Source organism: Bactrocera dorsalis, chromosome 4, assembly GCF_023373825.1.
Source record: "Bactrocera dorsalis isolate Fly_Bdor chromosome 4, ASM2337382v1, whole genome shotgun sequence".
NCBI classification, from domain to species: domain Eukaryota; kingdom Metazoa; phylum Arthropoda; class Insecta; order Diptera; family Tephritidae; genus Bactrocera; species Bactrocera dorsalis.
In genome coordinates, this window is record NC_064306.1 from 10,367,620 (window position 1) to 10,378,368 (window position 10,749).

Consider the following 10,749-nt stretch of genomic DNA (forward strand, 5'->3'; position numbering starts at 1 on the left):
AATAAAGCTAATATCAATCACACTTAAGATTTTTCGTGCATAATAGCTAAGAAACAATAGGCAGACTGTTGTCAGCGGATGGCACTACACTCCATAAATTACCACCCTCTGTTGGTGATCTGATTGAAGAAGGATCACCACAAACCAACTATCCGTTAAATTACCGCTTAGTTACCCATTAACGCTACCAGATATTTCTGTTAATGTTTTTATGAGTTCTTTAAGGCCGAATTTCCATTTCTAACGCTAATTCTTCTAATGTCTAAAATTGTTAAAATCATTTTTGTTAGCTAAATATTATCCAACTTTTAATGTTTTTGCTCTTGATAAACAAATATAATAACCGCTGTCCATTAGATAATTTCAAAGAGTAATATGTGCGCCATCTGTTGGTCACGTTCATGATTTTTGTAACCATTAGACAGAAGAATATCATAAAGGGGGTATTCTACTCTAGAATTTTGAAAATTCAATTTTTTTTTTCATATATTTAAAGTTTAGACCCTTAAGAACATATCCTCCAAAGGATTTTTAAAAATTAAAATTATTTTAAGAGCTACAGTTACTTTAGTGACGCAGTACCTAGCCCGGTAGGTAGGTAGACTCACTTTTTTAAACGCGTTTTTCTCGAAACTACTTTTTCCACACGGTACCGGCATTATCTCAAGTTCTATACAACCGATTTACTTGAAATTTTGTGTGAACCTTCTTTATATAATCCTTTATCTTTATATAATCCTTAATCCTTTGTTTTTAATATTTAAAAAAAATTCAGGAATTTCAAAAAAAAGCGTAAAAAATGATTTTTATTTTCAGGCAGTCGCCATTTTTCAAAATTTTTTTTTTCGTGTTCCCTGAGGTAGGGACTATAACAGCATCCTTACTGATTAAGAATTTCTTTTGATTTTTTTTTCAGACCACCAGGAGAGTCAGGATCAATCTCATCAGAATGCGCCATTTTTTTACACCTGTTCTCCCCCTCTAATTATTTTAATTTTTAATTTTTTTTGCACAATTTTTTTCTGTATTCTTAAGATATCAATAAAAACACCATAAAAAAATTGATAGTAAAAATATTCTTGGTTTTTTTTTTTTAAATAAAATTCAAAAAACTGCCCAAAATTTGATTTCTAGACTAGAATACCCCCTAAATTCAGTTAAAAACAATGTGCTTAAGACAAACTCATTAGAAAGACAGTATTTTTATAAGATTCCTCTGGCTTATAATTTGATTACATGTACATATCGCTGCCATATTTTTGTAGTTTAAAAATATTTGTCAACCCTATAGTTTATGGCGACTTCCTACAATATCTACAGAGGCCACATCAATTTAGAAGCTTGAATATTATTGGTCATTCTTAATTTTCGCCGTCATTTCAGATTTACGTTTCCTTATACCGCGATGGTGTAAGTGACATATGCAGCAGCTCGGTGAAAAATTAAATTAGATTAGTAATGGAAGCTGCATTTAGGGATTTTTTAATAGAATTCGCTTGAAATTCGTCAATTTAATCCTTTTAAAGTAAAAAAAAGTAATTGGACGTTGTTATTTGTGTTATAAAAGTGAAAATGAAAATTAGCGCAAAAACTAACCACTGAGCGCTTAGCATCAGCGCATGCAGAGCTCTGCCAGTGGTTGTGCATAAAATGTTATGTTAATGTTAATTATATTATGTTAATGTAAATACAGTGTTAGTAGCAGGGAAAAGAGTTTAGAGTAGGCAAATGTATCAATTTATTGCAGAAAAAGCGAAACGAAGTAAAATAAAGTGCGGCAAGTGCTTATAAAATATTAAAATAGTTATTTTATGCTATATTTAGTCAGAAATGTGCCTTTTAATGGCAAATTTTATTTATATTAAATTAAACATTAATTTTTATTTGTAATATACACACATACATGCATATGTATTTAAAGGATTCATTATAAATAAACAGTAATTTAAAATTTTGTATTTTTGGGTAAATAAAAACAAAATAAATAAAAATTTTAAATTAAACAAAAAAAAAATTTAAAATACATTTTTGCATATTGGACAAATAAAAATAAATTATATAATATTTTAATTACAGAAAATTTTTAAAATAATAGGAAAAAGTAAGAAACGGCTATATTCGGGTGCAAACGAACATTTTATACTCATGCCTGTTGTCAGAATCAAAGCCCGGGAAATACTTTAAGGTGTAAAACGTAAACCAGAGGATCATATTCGGCATAAGTATTGTTAGAAAAACGAAAATCATTATAGGAAAGAGGTGTCTCGGCACCCGAGACATGTGATTTCACCAAAAAGTTGGCGATGCCATGCCCATCGTCCAATTTTTACGCTCTTATACAGCTCTCTCATTCCATTCCACTTATTGCACTTTCAGTAGTTTTGCACAGTTCCGTTATATGAGGAGTGAGCGGAGTAATCCGATTTTATCAATTTTCACACTCCTTAGCTACTTATACCTGTACATATAATATTTATGAACCTGCTAATATACATACATTGTCTTCTAGTTAGTTTAGTTTACGCCTCAAGGTCAAAGGAAAAAAACATTCGAAGTGATTTGCATTTCGACTTGCGAACGAAAATGCCATACGCTCGACATATTTAATTATAGAAAGGCATGTAGAAGCGTTATACAGCTACATATATCCCATATATCCATGACACTTAACGTTCAAATAGTTGTACTTATATAACGGGCATTGCAGTTAACTCACAACAACAGCACACACGTGCTTGGAGTAAAACGTGACAAGTGCTTGGGAAAATACTAAAATCAACAATTTATTTGCACTTCTAGTGCACGTTTGAGCCGCCTGCAGTATATGAACGCCTAAACCTGTGTACGTATGTGTGCTTATAAGGAGCACTTTATGTGTAGGAATACACGCTGCTTAAGAAATTGCAATGTGGTATAAACGTACAAGTAAATACATATATGTATGTGTGTTTGTGCCTTTAGCACTTTGGCCAACATTACTAACTTAATTATTATTATGATGGCATAATGAATAAATTATATAGAATAAACGACTAGCAATCAATACACACACAAGCACACATACTAATGTGTGTACTTTAGCGTTTTTCACGTTGCATACTTATAGGCGTTCCTACTTACTGCCGCGCTGGTACTCACAAAAAGTCGATTTTCCGGCCGGCACAATGCCACTGCGTGTAAGTGTGTGTGTGTGCGTGAAGCTCGTGTTCGACCGCAAGTAATGTTATTGTTATTCGTGCGATTGTTCTCGTGTGCATTCGAGTTGTGAACTGGAACGAATGGCCATTGTGTGATCATAAAAAGTTATACAATGGCACAGCGCCTTATGGTATACCTCAATGCATGCAATGTATGGCCAATTGGGTATGTATGCATGTCTATTTATGGCCGCATGTTTGTTCGGCTAAGTGTGTCAGGTGTGCGTGTTAAAGTTTGTCTAGAAATTATGGGCTATAAGAAATGTGCTTTTCTTTTTACGTTTGCTTGGGTTTGTTAAGTATTTTTGTCAGCGTTTAAGTGCCGTTTACGGTATTTTAATAGGTGCTTTAAATGCAACTAAAAGTATGCAGCGATTTTTTGCTTCAAATGTTTTTTTCGTTAAATCTGCGGAGAAAAACCAGCTTGTTGTAGTCGATGATCTTGAGATAGCTGCCAATAAAAAAACCATAATATGATGTTTATGACTTTCAAGTGATTCTCATTCAAATTTTTACTAATACCGATACTTTTTTTCCAAACTTGGCAACAGTGTCCTAAATATTTTCCTTTAAAATTTTTCAATACGAGAATGCTCAAATTAAAATTGTGTAAATAGAAAAATACAAATTTTGACAATATGAATGAAAATTGGCAACTCTGTCTCAAAAATGTAACACTGTCTCACTGTATTCGCTAAAAATATACTTTAAAACTTTTACAGACATATATAAAAAATGTCTTTTATTGTAATACAATACGAATGAAAGTTGGCAACTCTGTCACAAAACTTGCAACCCTGCCTCAAAATTATCTTTAAAAAATAGTTTTGGCTACCACGCCAACATAAAAATTTTATAAAGAAATTAATTTTAATTTGAATTTTTGTATTACCAAAAATTGGCAACTCTGTCCCAAAAAATGCAACCTTACCCAAAATATTTCCACCAAAAATATGTTTTACCATCTCTCACATAAAACTTTTACAGACATATATATAAAATTTCTTGCATTGTAATACAATATGAGTGAAAGTTGGCAACTCTGTCTCGAAATTTACAACCCTGTCTCAAAATTGTTTCTAAAAAATTATTTAACTCTACAACGCCTACGTAAAAACTATATAAAAAAATTTTTTGGAATTACTATATAACCAAAAGTTGGCAACTCTATGGCAAAACATGCAAACCTATCAAAAATATTGTCATTTAAAATGTATATTTTTCTACAATGCTCATATAAACATTTTCTAATCAAATTGCGTATAAAATAATATTTTCTAATGTTGGCAACTCTATAGAAAAATATACTTAAATATTTTTAAAAAACTTGCAGCTATTTGAACTTAAAATGTTTATGTAAACAAGCATTAATCATAAGAATATAAAACTAAAATTTACTGTACAGTACAAATTTCAAAAGTTGGCAAGTCCGTTTGAAAAAATGGAATCCTATGAAAAATTTTGTTCGTTTAAAATATATTTAGTGCTAGAATACAGAAAACAAAACTTTTATAGATATACATATATGCAAAAAATGTTGTCTTGTAATATTTTCGTAGTTGGCAACTCTAAAATTTTTCCATTAAATAAGATTTAATTCCACACGTTCTTTTAAAAATTTGATAGATATTAGTATAAAAGTATTTTTTCTGCTATATTTTGAAAAGTTGGCAACTCTATGTCAAAAAATGGATCCCTGTTAAAGAATATTGGCATTATTTTTTACTTTATTTTGTATGGATTTCGTTACATGGATTTAATATAACAATGTAAAAAAATTTTCTAGCCTGACATTTGTATTCCGAATGTTTCCGAATATTTGAAGTTCAAAATTCTATTAAATAGATTTACGATTTTATAGCTTATTGTTAGGCTTTTAAAACAAAAAACAGATCTATTAAAAAAAAAATATTGCAAACAAAAAGGACTTGTATTAGAAATGCTTCTAATTATGACTTGACTCTTTAATGTCCATTAAAGCAATGTCTTTATCTAAAAAATACTTCAGTAATTCCGACTCTGACAAAATTCCACCTCTCCAAGCTTACTAAAAAGTCCCTACTTCCAATAAAACTCGTCACCGTTCCGTTTTGTGCAATGCGATACACCTTTCTATGAATTATTGCGCCGATTAGTCCTGATGACCTAAGAACTGATATTACCCGACTTTAGAAACTCAAAAATACATTTTTCAACAGCAGATGAGTAAGTTAGATAGATGTTTTCCACGAAGAGTCTCAAGATGGTGGCAGCCGCCTGGTAAATAGAGATTAAATCAGTGAAAAAATCTCGAAAACTGTATACAGCCTAGTTGAAGCGTGTTAGATTCAGTCCAGTACCCCGACAGTCGGGTACAGATTATTGGAACGGATCAAAATTTGTATTTAAGACTTCCTATTTACTTATCTTATCCTCCTAAAATTTATCTACCAGATATTAGCAGCTCAGGTAATGTTCTTAGTGCTTTCTTACTTCTCTTTTGATGACTAAAAAACGAGAGTTTTAATCGCATTAGTCCAAGGCTTGAAACCTGTACACAGTATATAGATACAGGTATGGAGTCTGTGCTCTAACATGAAAATAGTCTCTGATATGTAACTACTAAGGAAAGTTTCCACTAAAGACTAGGAGAAATATGAGAAGTGATTCGCTCTGAGAAAAGGTTCGGAGGTTCTTAAAACTGAGCAAACTTAGGAAAGTTTAGTATTACAGTACTATAATGAACTAAACTTTACATTGCATAAAACTACAGGTCAGTCAACATCCCCTTCCTGCTATATGGCGCAGAGGAAGATGTATGGTTCTTTTCGCATTGGCAACGGTGAATACCGCAGTCGATGGAACGATGAGCTGTACGAGATATACGGCGGCATTAACACAGTTCAGCGAATTAAAATACAGCGGCTACTCTGGTTAGGTTACGTCGTCCGAATGGACGAAAATACTCCAGCTTTGAGAGTATTCGACGCAGAACCCACCGGGGGGAGCAGAAGAAGACGGCGAGCTCCACTCCGTTGGAAAGCCCAGGTGGAAAATGGCCTGGCTACACTTCTAATCTCCGATTGGCGCCAAACAGCGAAAAATAAGAACCAATAAAAAAGCAGAAGAAGGTTATACAACTTCAATTAGTAAGTATATACTTCCATGGAAGTTCATTAACACTACTTTCTTAGTCTTCCTTATGATATCCCGAAATAAAAACCGTTACATTTACTAAAGTGTTTATGGCTGCGCAAAAAATATTTCTCATAATATGCCATTAACGCAGAGTAACCACATTAAATGTGCAATATCCTTGAACAGTTTCTTTAATACAACTCACTCCGCACACACCCTCACTCCGCCGCGACTATTTGGGCACTTGGAGGCCCAGCTCTACATTGTTGTTAAACAAAAACTTTTTTTGCACTGCATGTTTATATTACTCGCCATTATTGCCATCTATTTTTTGGCAAGATTTTCACTTTGCGTCAGAAAATCCGCTAACAACAACAATACGCTACGCTGGCTTAAACAAAAGTTACAACAACAGCGAAAAATTCGCCAAAGCCAAGCAGGAAAATCTATTTTATATCATAATTTCCGCGATATCCTTAGCAAACTTCCGGTGTAACGAGCAGTAAACAACAACAAATTCATTTAACGAACACAAACAATAGCAATAGCAACAATTGAAGCACAAAAATAAAAGTGACAACAAAAACTGAAAAGTTAGTTAAAGAAAGTTTCCGGCTATTGGGTAATGACTGCTGCCGCAGTGGAGACACGAGGTGTCAAGCTGCTCATTGAACGGCGCTGCTAGTTAGGTGTCAAGAGAAGCGTTGCTGACTGACGTAGCGCCAACAGTTTATGGTAAAGTAAAAGTAGCGAGCGCAGCAATTTAGGCGAATAATCGGCGCATTTATAATTTACACGAACGCGCTGTCGTTGGCTATGAATTTCAAGGTACACTTTTCGCTCATTCTTCAAACTTTCTGGTTGGAAATAATTTCGAAGGACATTAAGACGTGCTGCTGATATCTTTGTTAACAGTAAAGCTGAAGAGATTTCGGCGTATGAAACGGTTATATACAATATTATCTTATTAGAAAGTAAAGCACACAAAAACACAAAAAAAAATTTACAAGGATCTGTAGCATATAAAGTTAGCAACTCTATTTGAAAATATGACGAAATTCGACAATTTTTATAAAACTTTCTTTTCTCTTGTGGCAAAATTTTCAGAAATTTCTAACTTTGGCAATCATAAAATCATAAAACCTCGAAATAGATCGCCGCTTAGATTGAGAAATTCTGGCGATACTGTCACCTTGCCCTTACATACCCTTGCTTTTGTAAACTATTTAAATGTAATATCACATCTCTTGGGCTCTTCCGTGAATAGCCGAGTAGCTAGCAAGAGCCAAAGCTCTTGAAAATAATATTGAAATGGCTTCAGCTATTGATTTTTACGACAAATAATATTTAATGACAGGATAGTTACCAGATGACAAAAATATATATTATTTTTATATAATTATTTAAGTTAAAATTTAATTTACTCTCCGACCAGAGTATTTTTCGGACATTTTAACAATTTTTATTTAATAATAAAATATATAAAAATATATTAATTTTTTATTTATTTTTATTTTTTAATTGAAAGTGACCACATTACACATCCAAACAACATCTTTCAACTGAAGTAATACACGCAGTCATAAATCAATGTCATCTGTCTATAATTTTGTAGTATTTTATAAGTTGATGCAAGTACCGTTATATGTATATACCCTCATTACAATTTTCATTGCATTTATATAAGTATTGCATGTAGTTTTGTACCCAAGCAGTGTCTGTCGCAGTGCACTATAATCGTAATTGCATCAACATGATTTATTTCCTTATGGAAATAAAATAAATTTAAAAAAAAATTAAATAAAACTGTGTTGGTAACTTTTAATTAAAATTTCCCCTCAGAACTATTTGCATATTATTATAACTTTGTTTACGGAAGGCAAAGTCGAACAAGTGTAGTGTCGCGCTACTCTCGGCTGTGAGCAGAAAGCACAAACTCATATTTTGAGTGATTTCCATGCAATGTTGACAACACTAATGAGCGCTGCATTTTCCAATAGTTGATGAAAAGCACTCCAAAAAAATTTAAAATATAATGCATAAGTATATAATATATATATATACTTAAATCTTATATACATATAAACATTAATAATAGTAGCAATTTTGTTAATTTATTGAAAAATAATTTAAGAACAAGATTTAAGTTCAACAAAAATTTGTGAAAAGTAAATTTATAAAATATAAAAGAATGTGAAATAAAAAAATCGAAATAGAGATAATAATGAATAAATAAAATAAACTTCTCCTTTTTCTTCTTCTTCTTTATTAGCGTAGACACCGCCTACGTGGTTATAGCCGAGTTTGCAACAGACTGCCAGTCGTTCTTCCTTTTCGCTGTTTGGCGCCAATTGGGGATTCCAAGTGTAGATAGGTCTTTAGAGAGAGGTTTTCCTCTTCCTCTGCTTCACCCGGCGGGTTCTGCGTCGTATACTCTCAAATTGTATCTTCTCTATTTAGCTCTACAGACTTAGATCTGAATATGTTTGTCTGAGCATATAAACTCCAAAATATTTAATATATTCATGCCTCTACCTACTTATCCTCAAACATGTTATCAGTTTATATGAGAGTCGGTGGAGTCAAACTCTAACTTAATTAACAAGCAAACAAACGTGGCACGAAAGGAATATAGAACGCGTATGTCGACTCTTTAAGTTCAATATGAATGACATAAATGAATGTTAGGAATGAAGCATAAATGAATGTTAGAAATCAGCAGACTAGGAACTCCATACAATGAATATTGTAGAAATTGGCAGAAGAGGTTATTAAGCATCTTCTATGCGAATACAAGGCTATGGATTAAAAAAACAATCGCAACTATCGGTCCAGGGTTTCTTGCTGACGTTTTGGAGTTTGCATTGCTAAAATTTGTGGCACTGGTGAACATCATGAGAAGCTGGTGGTTCAGAGAGCAGATAGTGGAGTGAGCGGGAATGGATATTAACTTGTTTTTGCTTCTAAAGGCCTATCTGCGTCGACGGACAGCTACCCTACCAAACAAATATTTAAAATTTTTATTGAAAATTTCTTTAATAATTTAAAAAAACATTTTTTAATAAAAACTATTTAAAACAACTTTTACTACTCAATTTTTTTTTTTTATTTATTTATTAGATTTTTCATTCCAAATATTTTCAGATAATTTCTGTGAAACATTTTTATATAAAATTTTACTTTTTTTTTAAATTGAATTTTTTTTTTCTTAAATTTATTTAAAAAAATTAAAAAAAAACTTTCCTTATGAAAAAAATAAATTTAAAAATTAATTTTTTTTCACTTTTTATTTTTTTTTTTGAAACTTTCTTAATAAAAGTTTAAAAAAATTGAACTATAGACTTTTTTATAACAAATTTCAAACTTTTTTACGATTAAATGTTAAACATTTTTAAGGAGATATTTTTATAGTTTAAAAAGTTTTCCGAATTTTGTTTAATTTACATTTCTATGAATAAATTTTAATTTTTTTAATTGCTATTATTCTTAAAATTAAAAGTTTTTAATGAGAAAATAACTATTTCTGAAAACTTTTAGAAACTATATTTTGAAATAAACTTGAACTTGAACTTTCTTAATAAAAGTTTAAAAAAACCATTATTTAGCGAAAAACTTTGGAAGTTTTTATTTTTGCTATTTCCAACTGTTTCTTTCTCAAAAAAATTTTTTTTGACTAAAATCTTTTTATAGAAAATTTCAAACTTTTTTGTTATAAATGTTAGGCATTTTTTATTTCATTTTCGTGATTTCAAAATTTTTTCAATTTTTTTATTTTACATTTCTGTGAAAAAATTTAAATTTTTTTAAATTCATATACTGTTAAAATTAAAAGTTTTTAATGAGAAAATAACTATTTCTGAAATTTCAATTTTTTTAAGTGATGTTTTGAAAAATATAGCTATTTTTTGAACTTTTTTCCAAAACTTTTTTTTTTTTTAGTTTTTAAAAAATATATTTTTTGAAGTAAATATTTTTACTGTTTTCAATAGTTTCTTTTTTAGAAAAAAATTTTGACTAAAAACCTTTTTATAAAAATTTTTAAACATTTTTCCAAATAAATGCATTTTTTTTCCTAATATTAATGAAAAAATTACTGTTTCTGAAATTTAAAATTTTTAGAAACGATATTTTGAAAAATATATAATATAGTTTTTAGTCAAAAAATATTGTTAAAATTAAAAGTTTTTAAGGAAAAAAAATAACTATTACTGAAATTAAAAATTTGAAAAATATAGCTATTTTTTTAAGAAAATATTTTTACTGTTTCTCTTTTAAAAACAATTTTTGACTAAAAACTTTTTTATAAATAATGTTAAACTTTTTTTGCAAATAAAATTTTTAAATTTATTTTGTGATTTCAAAATTTTTACGAATTTTGTTTATTTTAATTTTTAAAATCTAAAATTTCTTTGAAAATCGTAACTATTTTTGAAAA